We start from the raw sequence: 18,777 nt of genomic DNA on the forward strand, positions 1-18,777 counted from the left end.
ATCTGACAAAGGTCTAATATCCAAAATATATGAAGAGCTCAAGAAATTAAACACCACCAAACCAAATAATCCAATTAAGAAATGGGGCTCAGGGCTGGAGAGATGGCTCAGAGGTTAAGAGCACTGGTTGCTCTTCCAGAGGTCCTGAGTTCAATTCCCAGCACCCACACGGTGGCTCACAGCCATCTGTAATGAGATCTGGTGCCTTCTGCCTGGCCTGCAGGTGTACATGCAGGCAGAGCACTATATACAAAATAAATAAACAAATCTTTATTTAAAAAAAAAAAAAAAAAAAAAAAGCCGGGTGTGGTGGCGCTCGCCTTTAATCCCAGCACTCGGGAGGCAGAGGCAGGCGGATCGCTGTGAGTTCGAGGCCAGCCTGGTCTACAAAGCGAGTCCATGATGGCCAAGGCTACACAGAGAAACCCTGTCTCGAAAAACCAAAAAAAAAAAAAAAAAAAAAAAAAAAGAAATGGGGCTCAGCGACGAACATGATACTCTCCACCGTTGAGTGGAGAGTGAGATCTGACTCTCACAGGAACTCTGGTGCCCCTTTTCTGACCATGTCCCCCAGATGGGGAGACCTGGTGGCACTCAGAGGAAGGATAGCTAGTTACCAAGAAGAGACTTGATATTCTGAGAACATGTATAGGGGGAGGAGGTCTCCCTAGGTCACGGACATAGGGGAGGGGAGAAGGGAAGAAATGGGAGCGAGGGAAGAATGGGAGGAAACAGGGGAAGGGCTAACAATCGAGATGTAATATGAATAAATTAATAAAAAAAAATCTAAAAAAAAAAAAAAGAAATGGGGCTCAGAATTAAACAGAAAATTCTCAACAGAGAAATATCAAGTGGCTGAGAAACACTTAAAGAAATGCTCAATGTCTTTAGTCATTAGAGAAATGCAAATCAAGACGGCCCTGAGATTCCACCTTACACCCATCAGTATGGCTAAGATCAAAAACTCAAATGACAGCACATGCTGGCGAGGATGTGGAGAAAGAGGAACACTCTTTCATTGCTGGTCGGAATGCAAACGTGTACAACCACTTTGGAAATCAGCCTGGCGCTTTCTCAGAAAACTGGGAATAGGGCTTCCTCAAGACCCCGCTGTTCCACTCTTTGGAATATACCCAGAAGATACTCCAGCACACAACAAGAACATTTGCTCAACCATGTTCATAGCAGCCTTATTCATAATAGCCAGAACATGGAAACAGCCTAAGTGTCCCTCAGTCAAAAAATGGATAAAGAGCCGGGTCTACAAAGTGAGTCCAGGAGAAACTCTGTCTGCAAAAGAAAAAAACAACAACAACAAAACAAAACCCAAAACAAACAAATAAACCCAACCCCCCCCCAAAAAGAAAGCTTTTACAAATAAAAATAAACAACTCTTTGTATTGTCTTATTAGACCAAGTTTTTTTTTTTTTTTAAGATTTTATTTACTTATTTGTACAGTACCCTGTCCCCATGTGTGCCTGCAGGCCAGAAGAGGGCACCAGATCTCATTACAGATGGTTGTGAGCCACCATGTGGTTGCTGGGAATTGAACTCAGGACCTTTGGAAAAACAGAAAGTGCTCTTAACCTCTGAGACATCCCTCCAGCCCCCCAAAGGATAAAAATATATTCTAGTAAAAAAAAAAAATCAGTAACTGACTCATTAATGAACTTATTAAGAAATCATTTAGCCAGGCGTCGTGGCGCACGCCTTTAATCCCAGCACTCGGGAGGCAGAGGCAGGCGGATCGCTGTGAATTCAAGGCCAGCCTGTTCTACAAAGAGAGTCCAGGACAGCCAAGGCTACACAGAGAAACCCTGTCTCAAAAAACCAAAAACAAACAAACAAAAAAAAGAAACCATTTAGAAAATACATCTCACTGATGATGGAAAAAACTAAACTAACCAAATAAGTTAAAGATGTCACAGTGAAAATTTTATTTTGTTTTGTTTTTTGAAGCAGGATTTCTCTGTGCAGCCTCGGCTTTCCTGGAACCGCTCTGTTGACCAAGCTGCCTCTGCCCCCGGAGTGCCAGGATCAAAGGTGTGCGCCACCATCAGCAGCACCATCAGCAGCACTGGACGCCCACCTGGAGAGGTGTGGACATGCAGACACTGGGCTTGATGGTTTTCCAGGTTTTGGTGGTTGTGGGTGGATGAGACAGGGCCTCATGATGCAGCCCTGGCTGGCCTGGAGTTTACTATGCAGCTCAAGGAAGCTGCAAGCTTTTCAATCTGTTTACTCACACGCGCGCACACATGTGCACACACATGTGTACACACGTGCACACACATGCGCACACACGCATGCACATGCATTCGCATGGGCACACGTGTTGGTGGTTTGGTGGTGGTGATGTCTGGACACAGATGCAACTGTGGAGGCCGAGCGGGTGTCAGGAATGAGAAGACGATTTGGTGAGTGGAGATGGAGGAGTTGCTAAGTCAGAATCTCTAGTCAGGGAGAACACAACTCAAATCCTAATTTTCGTTTTATTTTCTTTCCTCTCGTGCCCAAGGAAATTAAGCAAGCAAACTACTTTCGCGTCTCTATTTTCAGCAAACCCCGCCCCCTTTAAAAATTTTGTTGTTGTTGTTTTTGTTTTTAATTTTGTTTTCGTTTTTCAAGATAGGGTTTTTTTGGGTAGCCTTGGCTGTCCTGGACTCACTTTGTGGACCAGGCTGGCCTTGAATTCACAGCGATCTGCCTGCTTCTGCCTCTCGAGTGCTGGGAACAAAGGTGTGCGCCACCACACCGGGCTTAATCTGATTCTTTTTATCAGATGCAGAATTATGAGGTACAAGACTGCCTATCTGTCCACATGAAAATGTTCACCCCGCGAAATAAGTCATGCTTTCTACTGTGCTTTACTTTTATCGCCTGAAATCCACTTCCCAAAGTGTTCTTCAGATTTTCCATAATGTTTAAATAAAACTTGGGGCGGGGAGAGAGAGAAGAGGGAATTGAAGCATATAATAAAATCACAAACTCTGACATTTTAGTCTTAGCCAAGAAGCTTGGCTCAATCCCCTACTTCCTCCTCTAACTCCTCCTCCCCTGGCTGGCAGGAAGTCCAGCCCTACTTTCTCCCCTGCTCAGCAATTGGCTGTAAGCTGTTTTATTGACATACCAGGGAACAACTGGGTAACAGTATTTACACAACATTGAGACAGGAGATTGTCAGAACAAGGATCACAATCAGACATTGGGGGGCGGGGTTACAGAAGTCAGCATCTGAGTTACACAGTAACCTTACGCCTACACGTGGGGTCAGCAATTCTTCCCTGAAACCTTGGGCTTTGGTGCGATGATGGACGCTCAGCGAGGAAGCATCTGAACCGAAGCCAGGAGCCCCACCAGTGATGACGGATTGCTGACCCGTGCTAGCCCTGAGGTACCGGCACCCTTTTTTACTGACAGCGGCTATAGAACTCACCCAAAGCCAGTCTAGTTAGAGGCACGCGATTTCCCAGGGGGATTCCAAATAAAAACCAAGCCTTCTCTACAGGTTCCTAAGGAGACTCCCAGGATGAGAGGCAGTCGATGAAAAGTCAGGGGCCTCCAGGTATGGGCACTGGGGGAGCTGTAATTAAGTCAGGATCGATGATTAAGCGAAGCATTTCCCAGAACGTAGTGAGCTTCATCGATTGCCTTCCTGCGTCCTCTCCGCTCTTCCTCACTGCTGCATCTATATTCGGGTATCTGCTCCTCTCCGCTGTGCTTGTATAGACGCTTCCCAAACCCTTGCGAAGGAACTGAGACTAGTCCAACATTCCCTCTGTCCCTGGTTGTGTTAGGCGTCACTAGATGGCATGTTATGTCCAGTGAGACACGCTGTAATGTCATCTGTAACTTCCTAAGGAAGACTCTCTAAGGCCTAAAGACTATATAGATGTGGACTGCATCTCTCCTGCCTCTCCGCCATCGCTACCTGGATGGTGGGTACACCTGGCGCTGCTGTAGCCATCTCGCAGTCGTGAGAACTACGCCAAGAAAAAAAGACAGCAAGAGCCCTTTGAGGAGGCTCACACTCCTAGCACTCAGAAGGCAGAGGCAGGGGGGGTTGTGAGTTCAAGACCAACCTCCAGGGCTTGAGGACCTCACATTAAAAAGCCCAACAGGTGTGGCAGCCACCTGTAATCTCTCTTTTTTGCTGATTTGGTTCTTTTTGGTTGGTTGGTTGGTTGGTTCGTTGGTTTTTGGTTTTTGGTTTTTTTTTCCAGACAGGGTTTCTCAGTGGCTGTCCTGGAGCTGACAAAGGTCTGCCTGCCTCTGCCTCCTGAGTGCTGGGGAGTAAAGGCGTGTGCCACCATGCTTGGCTGACAGATTCTTTTTTTGTTGTTTTGTTTTTGTTTTTTTGAGACAGGGTTTCTAAGTGTAGCCTTGGCTGTCCTGAACTAACTTTGTAGACCAGGCTGGCCTCAAACTCACAGAGATCCACCTGCCTCTGCCTCCAGAGTGCTGGGATTAAAGGCATGCACCACCGCGCCTGGCTAAAATATATTTTTTTAAAGATTTATTTATTATTATGTATAGTGTTCTGCCTGCATATATGCCTGCAGGCCAGAAGAGGGCATCAGATCACATTATAGATGGTTGTGAGCCACCATGCAGTTGTTGGGAATTGAACTCAGGACCTTTGGAAGAGGAGGTAGTGCTCTTAACCACTGAGCCATCTCTCCAGCCCTCAGACTGATTTTTACATTTAGGCTGCTTTCAGTGGTTTCTCAGTCACTTGATGCTGAAAGTCTCCTGACTAGGACAGGTGGTGTGGAAGGACAGAAACCAAGGCAAACAAGCCAAAGGCCACGCAGTGACTAAGCAGCAATCTGGAAGCCAACAAGCTCACTCAGGGCTACTGCCCAAGTTATCATTCAAGTAGTAAAGAAAAAAATGAAGACTATTTTTGATAAATTCAAAGCTTCAAAATGTACTTATTCACATGGAATCCTAGCAATCTGCTTGTGGTTTTTGTTGTTATTGTTTCCGAGACAGGGCTTCTCTGTGTAGCCTTGGCTGTCCTGGACTCACTTTGTAGACCAGGCTGGCCTCGAACTCACAGCGATCCACCTGCCTCTGCCTCCCGAGTGAGTGCTGGGATTAAAGCCATGTCCCCAAGCCTCTGGAAAGGCTGTGACCCTATAGGAAGTGGAGCCCCGGCTGGAGAAAGTGGGCTCCTAGGGGCAGGCCTGGAAGTTTTGTATCCTGTTCCTACTTCCTGTTTGCTTTCTGCTTCCTGACTGCAGGTGCCATGTAGCCAGCCACCTCCTGTTCCCACCCGCAGTGCCTTCCCGCCATGCTGGACTTTACCCGCTCGAGCTCTGAGCCCAGAGAAACCCTTCCTCCTCTAAGTCGCTCCACGTGGAGTATCTGGTCACATCAGTGAGAAAAGTTGATGCACTGTGTGCTTTTCCAAAATGAGGGAAGACGTGGTGGCGCATGCCTTTAATCCCAGCCGTCGGGACTCAGGAGGCAGAGACAGGTGGATCGCTGTGAGTTTGAGGCCAGGCTGGTCTACATAGTGAGTCCAGGACAGCCAAGGCTACACAGAGAGACTCTGTCTTGAAAAAAAAAAACCAAAAAAACAAAAAAATAAAATGAGGGAAGAAAGGGGAGGGGCCTAGTAAGCAAAACTTCCCTTGTGCGCATCCAGGAGGTTCCGACTGATGCTTGGGAGCAAGACTGTGAGGGCGCTTCTGTCAGGAGAGAACACAGGAGGCCTGAGATGACGGTTCTTTAAGATAAAATGGGGGCGGGGGGTCCTGATGTATTTGAAGATGACAAAAGCTTTCCAAATAGAACCGACATGTGAGGGACTGAGAGAACCGTGCACAGAAGCAGCCTAATACTGCGCTGCATGACTCAACCTGAAGTGCCATTGAGATGAGTATTGATTAGTGTAAAATTGTGATTTTATTGCCAGGATGTCTAGATGTGTGTGTGTGTGTGTCCAGGCCCTGGAGAAGTAGCTCAGTAGTGCAGCAAATTAACAAGGAGGAAGTTGAGTCTCATCCTTCACACCGTTAGTTAACTAATCAGCAGCATATGCATCATATTTAGAGATCTGGGGAGAACCACAGAAATAACCGTCAAACAAAGACAAAAATGTGAGACTACACAGACGGCTCTGTGATGAGGAGCACAGATTGTTCTTCCAGGGGCCTGGGTTCAATTCGCCCATCGGGCACCTCAGCACTGCCTGTAATTCCAGCCTCAGGGGGAAAGATCGTCTCTGCCTGTTTGCACTTTTGTTTCTTTAGAGACCGGGTTTCTCTATGTAGTCCTGGCTGGCCTGGAATTGGCTATAAAGTCCAGGCTGGCCTGGAACTCGCTTGGGTCCATTTGCCGCTGCCTTCAGAGTGCTGGCACTAAAGGTGTGCGCTGTACAGGTGACCTTCATCCACACTGTACTCAGGTGTGGCTGTGTATATTCAGTTGCTAATGAATGAACCGGGAGTGAGCTGGAATGCTCATAGAGTCTGGTATTGTCATTGCTATCCAGGAATCCGCTGTCTCAATGTTGTGTAAAAATTGTTCTCAGTCGGTAAAGAACTGAACAACCTATAGCTAGCAGGAGAGTAGTGCCAGGAGAACATGGAGGGGGAGGGGGAGAGGGGAGGGGAGAGGAGAGGGAGAGAGGTGTCACTGGACTGTGAGGAAGTCCACCACGAGTATAAAGATGGCGCAGAGGTGGCGAGGACTAGAGACCAGGTAAAAGGCTCATGGCTGGGAAATAGTCCAGACTAATATAAATAGGTGAGAATCCGCACAACTATCGATTTTTAAAGCCTATGAATATGCAGGGCATGGTGGTACACACCTTTATTCCCAGCACTGTGGAGGTAGGAGGCAGAGGCAGAGACAGATGGATCTCTGTAAACTGGACAGACTGCTCTACAAAGTGAGTCTAGGACAGCCAAGGCTACACAAAGAAACCCTGTCTTGGAAACCCACCACCACCACCCAAAACAAAACAAAACAATAAAGCTTTGCATCAGACAACCAAGTCAGACAGGGCAGTGGGGGCATGCCTTTAATCCCAGTACAGAGTAAGAAACCTTGTCTCGGAAAAACAAAAATCAAAAAAGGCTGTGCGTGCGTGATGGCGCACACCTTTAATTCCAGCACTCGGGAGGCAGAGTTAAAAGGAGTTGTGGCAGAGGTGCGTCGTTTGGGGAAACCGAGGTGAAGACGTGAGCTCGGATGAGTGCAGGAGAGTCTTCAGAGGCTCCTGCTCTGAACAGGAGCAGCGCCTTTTTTTGGGGAATTTCCTATCTTGTCAGCATAACTGCTCTCTTCCCACCACCCCCACCCCCACCCTGACCTTCCTTCAGCCGATGCTTGGGAGTATGCAACACACAGGTCACTCAGCCAGCCGGGGCTAAGCCTTATCAACAATTAGTATAAAAATGCTGCCTGTTTATCTCACAGGGGCTGTGAGGGATGGAAAGCCCCTGGAGCTGCACCGAGGCCTTGTTTCTCTGAGCTCACACAAAGATTCTTGTAGTTTTCTCTGGATTTTGGCTTTGTTTCTTTGATTGACCTGCTGTGGCGGCAGAGGAGGTGGCAGTGCCAGGTGGGCGAGAGTCACCACTCCTTCCTCCACAGCGGGTCTCAGTGGCCAGTTCTGGTAGGTCTGCCTGTTACTTCCTCTCAACAAGAATTTACAAGTTAAGAGCTAGAGCTAGTGCCCAGGTCGTGGTGGCGCACTCAGGAGCAGAGGCAGGTGGATCACTGTGAGTTCGAGGCCAGCCTGGTCTACAAAGCGAGTCCAGGACAGCTAAGGCTACACAGAGAAACCCTGTCTTGGGGGCGGAAATCTAGAGCCAGATACAACGGCACACACTTGTATTCGCAATGCAGGTGGAGGCAGGAAGGATCAGAAATTCGCACACACACATACACTGAAAGGGAGAGGGAGTCCCCATGATCTTACACCGCTGTCTCGAAGTCTAACCTATCACCACATTGACAATGACCACTCTGGCCTTCTGTTTTTGAGGCAGGGACTCATGTGCACCAGGCTGGCCTTGGGCTTTGCTATTGGTAGCTGTTTGGAATTTCATCTGTGTCTGCTGTGGAAGACACCTGTTGCTGCAGTGCGGGGCAAGGCCACAGACATGAAAATATAGCCGGAGTGAGGCAGGAGGTGGCCAGTGTGACCCACAATGGCAACCCAGGCTCCTTCCAGCCCAGTGGCCAGGCAGAGTCCACACCGGATGAGCGAGGAGGGACCTCTCCACCTTCCTTTGGATGCTTCCTTCTGTCTCTGTTCTCCTTTACTCAATTTGGCCAATACTATCTGAGACTGCAAGAAATCTTTAATTTGGTATTTAGCCTTACAATTGGGCTTTTTTTTCCCCCCAGACAGGGTTTCTCTGTGTGGCCTTGGCTGTCCCGAATGCAATTTGTAGGCCAGGCTGGCCTTGAATTCACAGAGATCCACCTGCTTCTGCCTCCCTGAGTGCTGAGATTAAAGGCGTGCGCCACTGTGCCCGGCTGGGCTCTTTTTTTTTGGTTTTTCGAGACAGGGTTTCTCTGTGTAGCCTTGGCTGTCCTGGACTCACTTTGTAGACCAGGCTGGCCTCGAATTCACAGCGATCTGCCTGCCTCTGCCTCCCGAGTGCGGCTCTTCTAATTTTAAGATGTTTACCTATCAATTAAGCTATTTAAGCCTGAGGAATAGGGGATAGGGGGTGGAGGGAGGGTGGGGCTGGGAGGACAGGAGGAAGAGGGGCTATGACTGGGATGTAAAGTGAATAAATAAGTAATATTTTTTTAAAAAAAGAAAAGAAGTTAACTTGAGTGAGGCATGGTGGTCCAAGCCAACATCTCAACACATGGGAACATAAGACCAGGAGTTCAACTCCACAGCATGGTCAATATATTGAGGTCCGAGCCAGAAAGGGCTAGAGAGACCCAGCATCAAAATAAGTGACTAGGAGCTGGAGGGAGGAGTGCTCTTTGAGAGGACCTAGGCTTTGGGCTTTTCTGGGTTTTTGTTTGTTGTTGTTGTTGTTGTTTTTTGAGAAGAAAAATGTTATTATTGTAGAAGAGCCGAAATGGAAAGAAAGGATGGATGTGGTAGGCAACCAGTGCCCCAGTAGCATCGCATGCCATTCTCCAAAAACAAAACGAAAAATGCTGGGTGCAGTGACTCACCCCTTTAATCCCAGCACTCCTGAGGCAGAGGCAGGTGGGTCTCTGACTTCAAGGCCAACCTGGTCTATAAAGTGAGTCCAGATCAGGCAGGGCTATTATTATACAGAGAAACCCTGTCTCAAAACAAAACAAAACAAAACAAAATAAAAAAGCAAGTAAATAAATAAAAGTAAATGTCTGGAGGAAGTAATGAATGAGGACGAAATCTCTTGAGAAATGTCTGAGGTGCAAGTTCCAGTTTGTAGGCCTGTGGATCCTCAGTTAACAGGACGCCCAGCCCCAAGACAGCAAAACTAAGTCAAGGCTCGCTGTGGGTGGGGCGGTGAGCATCATGTTCACACACAACATGTTCAGAGGCTGTCTTGTGGTTGTTGCCGAACCAAAACAGCATGCGAATCATTTCCATGCCCCTACAGTACACTAGTATCATAGTAATCGACAGGTGATCTACGGCTTACAGGAGGAGGGGTGTGTCGGCCAGATACGAATACCTGACCATTTCATATATGATCTGAGCATCCCTGGATTCTCTTCTGGGGTGGCATTCCTGGGACCAATCCTCGGGATAGTGAGGTAGGACTGTTTTGTCTTTTGTTGGTCACATTTATATAGGTCATATAAAGCCTGTCTAACTTTATGCATGCGTTAGAGAAAGACGCTGTTTTACTATTTCCATATGGCTGCTGGCTCCTCACTTATCTGTTCCTGTGGTACCAACAGCATTCAGTGCAGATTTCTTTGCAGTTTAAGACACTTTTTATTCCACATTTTCAACACTGACTTGGCTATTTAGGGACTTCCTCCCTATTCTGTGAAAATTCATCAACTTCCTTGAAATTTTATTTATTTAGAGACAGGCTCTTTCTACATCAGCCTGGTTGGCGTGGAGCTCACTGTGTAGACCAGGTTGATTTGAATTCACAGAGGTCTTTACTATAGTTTTAACTTTTTCTCCATGAAAATATCACTACTGGGATGGATGCAATGGGGGGGATGGAGAGATGGAGGAGATGGAGGGGATAGAGGAGATGGAGGGGATGGAGGGGATGGAGGGGATGGAGGGGATGGAGGAGATGGAGGGGATGGAGGAAATGGAGGGGATGGAGGGGATGGAGGAGATGGAGGGGATGGAGGAAATGGAGGGGATGGAGGGGATGGAGGGGATAGAGAGATGGAGGGGATGGAGGGGATGGAGGAGATGGAGGGGATGGAGAGATGGAGGGGATGGAGGGGATAGAGAGATGGAGGAGATGGAGGGGATGGAGGAAATGGAGGGGATGGAGGAGGATGGAGGATGGAGGGGATAGAGGGGATGGAGGGGATGGAGGAGATGGAGGGGATGGAGGAGATGGAGGGGATGGAGAGATGGAGGGGATGGAGGGGATGGAGAGATGGAGGAGATGGAGGGGATGGAGGGGATGGAGGGGATGGAGAGATGGAGGAGATGGAGAGATGGAGGGGATGGAGAGATGGAGAGGATGGAGGGGATGGAGGGGATGGAAGAGATGGAATGGGTGGGGGATTAGTTCCATGGTTAAGAGAACTTGCTCTTTCAGAGGACCTAGGTTTAGTTTGCAGCACCACATGGTGGCACACCAGGCATGCATGTGGTGAACATACACAATGTAGGCAAAACAACTTATACACATTAAACAAAGAAACAAGTAAGCATGCTTGTTCAGCAATCCTGAGCATGCAAGTTCAAACCCAGCACCTTGTAAGAAGCAGCATGTCCTGCTTGCGCCTGTAGCTCCAGCTCCAAGGAGAGTGGAAGCAGGGGGCTGCTGGCTTCCAGCCTAGCCAAGAAAACAGGAACCCCAGGTAAAAGATTGCCTCAAAGGGGGTGGGTGGGGGGAGCTAGCAAGGACTGATAGATGCTAGCCTGTGTTCCTGGATGAATCTCATTTGTACACACACACACAGAGACATACACACTTAGGGTTTTTTGTTTTGTTTTTTTTAATATTTATTTATTTTATGGATATGAGTGTTCTATCTGCATGTACACCTGCAGGCCAGAAGAGGGCACCAGATCTCATTATAGATGGCTGTGAGTCACCATGTGGTTGCTGGGAATTGAACTCAGGACCTCTGGAAGAGCAGACAGTGCACTTAATCTCTGAGCCATCTCTCCAGCCCCATGTGGGTTTGTTGTTGTTGGTTTTCAAGACAGGATTTCTCTGTGTAGCCTTGGGTGCTCTGGACTAACTTTGTAGGCCAGGCTGGCCTTCAACTCCCATAAATCCGCCTGCCTCTACTTCCCAAGTGCTCGGATCACAGGCATGCGCCATCACGCCCGTTCTTGTTCTTGTTGTTGTTGTTTTTAAGGGTAACCAACACTTAAGAGGCTGAGGTAGGAAAATGTAGAATTTTGAGAACAGACCAGTGGCACAAGCCTTAGTTTCAGCACTCAGGAGGCAGAGGCAAGCAGATCTCTGGGAGTTCTAGGATAGCCTGAGCTACATAGTGAGTTCCAGGACAGCCAGAACTACCTAGAGAGACTGTGTCTCAAAACAAAACAAAACAAAAATCCCAAGGGGCCAGCAAGTTGGCCCAACAGGTCAATTTCCAGGTCCCACACAGGATGGACAGAGAGAACTGAGTCCTCTGTGTTGTCTTCTGACCTCCACCTGCTTACTCTGTGTGACACCCCCCACACACATACATACGTAACTGTGTAACACACCCGCACTCATATACACATCTGTGTGGTACTCCCAACAACATATACACAACTGTGTGACACACCCACACATATATACACAACTGTGTGACACACCCACACACATATACACAACTGCGGGACACCTGCACACACATATATACGCAACTGTGTGACACCCCCACACACATATACACAGATGTGTGACACACCTGCACATATATACACAACTGTGTGACACCCCCACACACATATACACAGATGTGTGACACACCTGCACATATATACACAAATGTGGGATAAATAAGCGAATGTAATTAAAGTAAATAGCAAATTTTACAATGTGAAACTACCCCTTTTTCTAGTTGAGCTTCAACAGCTCTGTGATGTGCTTAAACAAAGCCCCGCCCAGGAATGACCTTGACCTTGCTGAAGGATAAACCTGCCCCGTGTGATTGCCTTCTGCCCATGGCTCAGCCCTGTTACCCCAAGCCCCTCGTGTCTGTCTGTGACTGCGGCCTTGTTTGTGAATGGCGCTGGAGCAGACGCTGTTGAGGTAAGATGGGGTCATACTTGACAGAGTGGTTTCTAATCCAATGACAGCCGTCCTTATAATAGAGGGAAAGTCCACGTGCTCATGGAAGCAGAGGCTAGAGTAATCCGCCAGGCCAGCATACTCCAAGGATTGCAAAAACCCACCAGACGCTGAACATAAGCAGAGGCGACTCCTCTCCACGAGACTCCAGAAGGACCATGTTCCTTCTGACCTCACTTCAGCTGTCTCTCCTGGAGAACTGCGAGTCAATGCGCTCCTGATGCTCTCTGTGTGCTTATGACACACTGTGACTTATTGTCGCAGCCCCTGGGAGCACAGTACATCATTCTGTTTGCAAGGAGAAGGCAGAAGTGTGTCCTTCCATTGACGGGTGTAAAGATGCAGGCAGTCTGGTCAGAAGAGAGGAAAAACAGAAGGTGTGGTGAAAAGGAAGTACAGGAAGAGGGTGTGTTGATAGGTCTTTCTCAGCAAGGACACCACCTGTAAGATATTTGTGCTCGGGGGAGTGGTCTTTAAATCCCACGCCTTCAAAGCCCAGCACTTGGGAGGCAGAGGTGATGACTCTTTGTGAGTTCGAGGCCAGCCTGGTCTACAGAGTAAGTCTAGAACAGCCAGCACTGCACAGAAAAACCCTGTCTCAAAAAACCAAAAAAGAGAAAGAAAGAAAGAAAGAAAGAAAGAAAGAAAGAAAGAAAGAAAGAAAAAGAAAAGATATTTATATCTTCGTGGGTGCGCACCAAAGGAGACTCACTACAAGGATGCTCTCAGCAGCCAACACTAAATACTGTGTCCATATCAAACAGTCTTTTTGTTCTTACTCTGTGGACTTAAAGTGGCCATGATGCAGGGATGGAGGTTGGGCATGTGCTCAAAATGTAGACTTCCTTTTTTTTTATCCCCCTCCAGACAGAGCTTCTCTGTGTAGCCTTGGCTGTCCTGGACTCGCTTTGTAGACCAGGATAGCCTGGGATTAAAGGCATGCGCTACCATGCGCAGCTCAAAACGGAGACTTCTTACCAAGGGTGAGCAGCCTAACACTGTTGCTGGGGAGCCTGATCTGTTGGCAGACAGCAGCCTCACAGACAACCACCTTCTCCACTCTGCGCCTGATTAGTGCGGGACGCAAGTCTCTCCACTTTCTTTTATGTATCAGACATTCACTCCATTTGTGGGGGCTCTTATTACACAACCTAACCAACTAAGGCCTCTTCTCCAAGTGCTATTTAGTTTGAGGTGGGATTTTCAAGCTAGGGATTTGAAGAGACGGGGCTGGTGATGAAACAGAACCTTTAAAGACAAGGACTCTGTCTACAAGCCTCAATGTTTGCGTTCACAGCCACTTCCTCAACAGCGAGAGTACCCAGGTCTAGAAACCGGTGCAACCAGGAGACGGTCATGCATGAGCCGTCCTCTCAGAAGGTTCCTTCTTGCCCTAGCAACTCTGAGGCTTTCTGTTTAATTTATTCCCCCATGGATTCTGCCAGGGTGCAGCCATGTAGCCATGAGATGCTACCACTTGACTTTTTATTGTTTTTGGGTTTTTTTTTTGTTTTTGTTTTTCAAGACAGGGTTTCTCTATGTAGACCAGGCTGGCCTTGAACTCACAGAGATCCCCAAGCCTCTGCCTCCCAAGTGGCAGGGATTACAGGCGTGTGTCACCACGCCTGGCCCCACTTGGCCAGGAAAGAAGGTTTCTATACTGCTGGAGTGACTGATCTCAACCAGCAAGAATCCCAACGGCCTGGGGGCACCTCTGTACCACCAGTGCAGGGGTGTATCAACACAGGCATTTCCAGGGACAGCGCCTCCTACTTCAGTGCCCAATAGGCCATACTAATAGAAAACTGTAACAACAAAAAAAAATCATAAAGAAATTAAAAAGGCAATGTCTTAAAGTTTAGGTCACTTTATAGGCTAACCAGCTAAACTCCTAAGGACAAAGGAAATAAGAAATAAGTAGTGGAAAGAGAAAGTGTGGGGGTTGGGAGAAGCTGGAGAGATGGCTCAGCAGTTAGAGCAGTCTGCTCTTCAAGAGGTCCCGAGTTTAATTCCTGTCAACACATGGCTCATGAACATCTATAGTGAGATCTGATGCCCTCTTCTGGCCTGCAGGTGTACATATAGATAAAGTACGGTATACATAAAATAAATAAGCAAATTTTTTTTTTTTTAATTTAAAGAGAAAAAAAATTTTGAAGAGACAGTTTCAGCTCTGCAACTCTGGCCTCCAGATCAGCAACAAGGACAAGGGTTATGGCAGTTTTGCATGTGTTTTCATTACATGTGCAGTGATTCGTAACTATTAATCACTATTTTCTTTTATGTTCATTAAATTTTCATATTCAGAACTGGGCTTGGTGGCGCACGCCTTTAACCCCAGCACTGAGGAGGCAGAGGCAGGTGGATCGCTGTGAGTTCAAGGCCAGGCAGGTCTACAAAGCGAGTCCAGGACAGCCTGGGCTACACAGAGAAACCCTGTCTCAAAAATAAATACAAACATTTACATTCAGGCTGTTGGAATTTAGTTTTATGTCTTAGACTTTGGGAACTAGGATATCTAGTAGAACTATACCTGAAATTACAAGTAAGCAGTAGGTGGATATGGTGGGGTGCGTCCCACAGCTGAGGTGTAGGCAGGAAGGTCAGGAGTTCAAGGCTAGCAGGGCTATAGGAAACTCTTTCCTCCACCAAAACAAAACAAAAACAAACACAGGGCCAAGGAGCCTAGGACTGGCTCAGTAGGTTAGACCCTCCTTGTCAAGCCTCAGTTTGTTTGATCCCCAGGACCTCCCAGGTAGAAAGAAAGAATTCCCTCTATCGCCACAAGTCTCAGGCATTTGATATTTGGTCCCCTGTAGGTGGAGCTGTTTGGGGAGGGCTAGGAGGCGGGCCTTGCTGGGGAAGTGTGTCAGTGTTTGAGTCACTTTTATTTTACTCTTTGGACTTCTAGTGAAATATATAGAACTTAGTTGATCACGTTAGCCTCTGTGGGGGTGTTTGGTACTGGCTATTGAACCGCAGAGCTGTGTACATGCTCTACTGTGGAAGAGCGCCCCACCACAATTTTAACCACTCTTGCTTGTCATGAAACACAACCATATTTTGTGCAACAAGCACTGTGCAACACCCAACTCCACTAGTTTCTCTGCCTCCCCAACTGAAATTCTGTATGAGTTAAGCAACCAGCGTCCATTGCTCCTCCCTACCTGGCCTGTGACAGCTCTCATCCCACTTTCTGCATCTATGAATTTGACTGTTCTGGCTACTTTATATAAGTGCAATCAGATAGCCCTTGCCTTCTTGTGAATGGATTTTGGGGGGAGGTAGGACTATTGGGGACTGAAGCCAGGGCTCTGTACATCCTTGGCCAAGGGATCTACCACTGAGCCATATTCTGAGATCCTATGTAATTGGACTTTTAAATTTTTATTTATTTATTTATTTATTTATTTATTTATTTTTGGTTTTTCCAGACAGGGTTTCTCTGTATAGCCTTGGCTGTCCTGGACTCACTTTGTAGACCAGGCTGGCCTCAAACTCCAATGACCGCCTGCCTCTGCCTCCCAAGTGCTGGGATTAAAGGTGTGCACCACCACGCCCAGCTTATTTATTTATTTTGGTTTTTCACTTTTTCTTTTTGTTTTTGTTTTTCGAGACAGGGTTTCTCTGTGTAGCATTAGCTGTCCTAGACTTGCTTTGTAGACCAGGCTGGCCTCAAGCTCACAGCAATCCACCTGCCTCTGCCTCCCAAGAGCTAGGGAAACTATTTATTTTACCCTGCATGGTGGTGCAAGTTTTAATCCCAGGACTCAAGAGTCAGAGGCAGGTAAGTCTCTGAGTTTAAGTCTAGCCTGGTCTACACAGTGAGTTCTAGAACTTCCAGGGCTACACAAATAGACCTTGTCTCAAAAACAAACAGATGAAAATATTTATTTTATTTTGTATTATGTATATATGTATTTTGCATGTAAGTTTGTACATACTTTGATTTTATGATGTATATATGTATTGTGCGTGTAAGTTTGTACACTTTTCAGCTCCGTTTTTCCCTTCTCTTGCCGCTGAACTTTTCTTTGCCAGTTTATGCAGTGCTAGGCATGATCAACAGAGGGCACTAGAGGGACACTGCGGTTACTCTTCCCAGCAGCTGGTTCCCAAGGGGTTTGCTATGGTGCTGAGCACAGGGTCCCACCATGTACCTCAGGCTAACCTGGAGCCGACTATTAATTACTACTATTTCTTAAATTTCATGTATAATTTAGTTGCAGACTGGTTGCCTAACATAAGCAAGGACAACCCCCAGCACCACAAAATACATAATTAAATAGTAAACAAATAAATTTACATGTTCTGTGCCCCATTTCAATTCCTTCCGCTCAAAGTGTCCATTGTATTAATATTTCACAATTTCCTAGATTTCAATTCTGAGTTGTAATTGATCTGTTTTTCCATTTCTCTTTTCTTTGTTGTCTTTTGTTTGTTTGGTTGGTTGGGTTGGGTTGGGTTAGGTTTCAAAACATGATTGCTCTGTGTAGCCCTGGCTGTCCTGGAACTCACTCTGTAGATCAGGCTGGCCTCGAACTCACAGCCTCTGAGTGCTGGGATCAAAGGCATGCCCAGCCACATCTGGCTCAAAAAATATTTTTAAAGTGTATGCTTGTGACCAGGAATTATGGTGTGTGCCTTTAACCCCAGCACTCGGAGGCAGAAGCAGGAGGATCTCTGTGAGTTCAAGGCCAGCCTGGTCCACAAACCGAGTCCAGGACAGCCAAGGCTACACAGAGAAACCCTGTCTTGGGAAAAAAAAAAGTGTGTAGTTGTGAGATGAATCTTCTTAGAATTTGTAAGCCACATAGATATGACAGTTTCATTATGCCCCACACCTGTGTGTATGTGTGTATGTGTGTGTACGTGTGTGCTGTTGTTTTCTTGAGGCAGTTTTATAGAGCTGGCTTCCAACTCATTACATAAGGGAGGATGACCTTGAACAGACCCTTATGTAACTGAGAATGACTTTGAATTCCTCACCTTCCAAGTTCAGGGAGTAAAGGTTTGAGCCAACACATCCGACTCTTCCGTTTCTGCCTTTGATGATCCTACCTTGTGGCTCAGGTTGGCCTCTCTCTCACAAACAAGCCACAGTCTCTAACTGTTGTGTTTATGGAAGTGAAGGCATCATGGCCAGGTCTGACAATTGGACTTTAGATGGCTGTTTATTTAGAATTTTAAATTATTTATTTATTTATTCACTTTACATCCCGTTCGTAGACCCTTCCCTTCTCTTGACCCGGTCCTACCCTCTCTCCCTGTTCCCCATTACCCCCTCCCCTGTTCCTCAAAAAAGAGGAGCCCCCACCCACCCACCCCAGCACATCAAATCACATCAGGACTGAGTATGTCTTCTTCCCCTGTGGCCTGTCAAGGCAACCCCACTAGGGGGAAGTGATAAAAAAAACAGGCAACAGAGTCCAGGTCAGAGACAGCCACCTCCCCCTTACTAGGGGACCCACATGAAGCCTGAGCTGCCCATCGGCTACATCTGTGTAGGGGACCTGGGTCCAGTCCATGCAAGGTCCTTGGTTGGTGCTTCAGTCTCTGCAAGCCCCTCTGGGCCCTGGTAGACTGTTTTTAGAATTTTAAGTGTAAAATTCTAGGCTCAGAGCTTTCCTGCTCTGTCTTGTAGCATTTGGTAAACACTACCGTCTTGCAGCCAGTGTGCCTTTGAGAAGTCTGACACCGCGCTTCTGTTTCTAGAAGGTCTCAGAATGTCTTCTTTATCTTTGATACTCTTACATTCCTCCATACTGTCTCTAGTGTGGACTTTCCTTATCTCTTCCCTTTGGCACTTGATGAACCCTTTCAACCTGAAACTTGACTCCATTACTTATCCCTATGCCCTTTTCATTCTCTGTCTTAGAACACAGATTCCTGAGCTGCGGGCATAGCCTTGCTTCCCTTTCACTTCTTTTCTGGACTCCTCCTCCTCCTCTTCCTCCTCTTCTTCTTCTTTTGGAGACAGGGTTTCTCTGTGTATCCCTGGCTGTCCTGGACTCACTTTATAGACCAGGCTGGCCTCCAACTCACAGTGATCCGCCTGCCTCTGCTTCCCGAGTGCTGGGATTAAAGGTGTGCGCCACCACGCCCGGCCCTTCTTCTTCTTTTTAATATTTATTTATTTTCTTATTATATGTACACAGCACTTTTGCCTGCATGTACACCTACAGGCCCAAAGATGGCATCAGATCATATTATAGATGGTTGTGAGCCATCATGCGGTTGCTGGGAATTGAACTCAGGACCTCTAGAGGAGTAGTCAGTGTTCTTAACCTCTGAGCCATCTCTCCAGTGCCCGGGCTCATCTTCTGATAGTGCTCGCCTTTGTGCCTCTGTGCTCCA

The sequence above is a fragment of the Acomys russatus genome, chromosome 28 (genome assembly GCF_903995435.1).
Source record: "Acomys russatus chromosome 28, mAcoRus1.1, whole genome shotgun sequence".
NCBI lineage: Eukaryota > Metazoa > Chordata > Mammalia > Rodentia > Muridae > Acomys > Acomys russatus.